The 1718-nt window shown below is 45.2% G+C and overlaps 1 non-coding gene across 1 annotated transcript; it reads right to left on the minus strand.

Moving 5' to 3' along the window:
• Window positions 1-664: 664 nt before the first annotated feature.
• Window positions 665-746, minus strand: trnas-gcu (transfer RNA serine (anticodon GCU)). The gene has a single exon. It is a non-coding gene; the product is annotated as a tRNA-Ser (tRNA).
• Window positions 747-1718: the final 972 nt, after the last annotated feature.

Consider the following 1718-nt stretch of genomic DNA (forward strand, 5'->3'; position numbering starts at 1 on the left):
TGTGGACTTGGTTGAACTGAGAGTTTGTTTGTGTGTGTGTGAGACAGTGCACACAATGTTCATTGTTAAAAATGACTGGCCCGTGGTCTGTAGAAGTCAAGTTCTGTCATTATCATGTTCTGACCCAGACACTACATCCCACATTCACACAGTCGTCCACCATAGAACCTTTGGATCCTAAATCCACCACTAGAAGCAACATCTCTTCCATGTTGGCTTTTCCTTTGGCCCGTGTTCAAAGGAGTGAGGAGTCCTCACTTTAAATCCAAGCACACTGGTGTTTTACAGGCTACACAACTCCACTCGGTGGGAGAAGCGCACACTGAACCCCTGAACCCAACTACACACGTGCACTTCCTGGAGTCTGGTGCCTCGTAGCGCGCATACAGATTACTTTATTTAGCTGACGCTTTTATCCAAAGCGACTGACATTGCATTGTAACCCACGCATTACAATTTTTGCCTGGGGAGCAATTAGGGGTTAGGTGTCTTGCTCAGGGACACTTCGACATGGAGCAGCCGGGATTCGTACCACCAACCTTGTGGCCCCCAGCGCACTGCTCTACTCCGTGCGCCACCATCAAAACAAATTGGAACTAGGGCAACGGATGTGAATTTCGTAGTGGTGACTTGTAAATGTATTTGGTCAAATAGAAGTGGAATGCGACGAGAATGGGATTCGAACCCATGCATGCAGAGCACAATGGATTAGCAGTCCATCGCCTTAACCACGCGGCCACCTCGTCTTGTTATACAGAGCCAACATAACCCTTCATCACCATCATCTACAGCCCCTATTTACATTCTGTTGTTGTTACCAAGCAGGGAGTTCAGGTTCAGTTTGTTCACCACCTGGACATCACAGCTGGAATGCAGCTGGAAGCATTGAAAAGTTCACAAACTGATGAACTAAACACATCCGAACTCAACACTGATGATGAATTGAGAGGCTGCAGCTTGTCATGAGAAGATCTGTAGTGGAAAGCCGGTTTATTGCAGCCACTTCTACTGATAACTTGTGTTTAATAATCATGAGACGGCTCCCACACGTCTGCACTAGTTGTGATTTGATTTCACAGGTTGCACTTTACACAGAACGTCTTTTAAAGATAATAATAAACAAGTGAATTACAGCCACAATATCAGCCTGGTTCCTTATTGCTTAAAAGACACTAAAGTATGATCCAGTTCTCCAAAGCGTTGCCTCCAGGAGCAGAACTGGGCCCACATTCAAACCTCTATAAGCACAAAGTCAGCCTCACACTGTGATGTGCACAACACTAGACACACGTGTGGACATCACACACAGAAGTACTTGATGATGTCACTGACTGGCTCATCACCACACGTGTGTTACACACGGTCACACACAGCCGCCTCATGGTAGACCATCAGGTTTCAGCAGCATGAGATGCAGCAGGTGAGTTCACCTGTTCAACCAAGATGGAGGAGGAGAAGATCAAAGACAACCAGGATCAAATGTAACCAATGAAATGTGTCCATCTCTTGTGGACCATGTTGTGAACACGGAATCACGTGCAGCTTTTCCTGCTCCGTGTTTTCAGCTTTTCTTTAGATATTCATTTTCTTTTCTTGTTTTTTGTACTAAGATCCAATGTTTGTGTGATGCATGAACACTGGACATGTTGTTGTTTCATTGTGCGTCTGCATGTTGACTTGTTGACTAATTTGAGGATGTGGATGAAAATAATCTCTAT

This window comes from Pungitius pungitius, chromosome 4 (genome assembly GCF_949316345.1).
Source record: "Pungitius pungitius chromosome 4, fPunPun2.1, whole genome shotgun sequence".
Classification (NCBI taxonomy): Eukaryota; Metazoa; Chordata; class Actinopteri; order Perciformes; family Gasterosteidae; genus Pungitius; species Pungitius pungitius.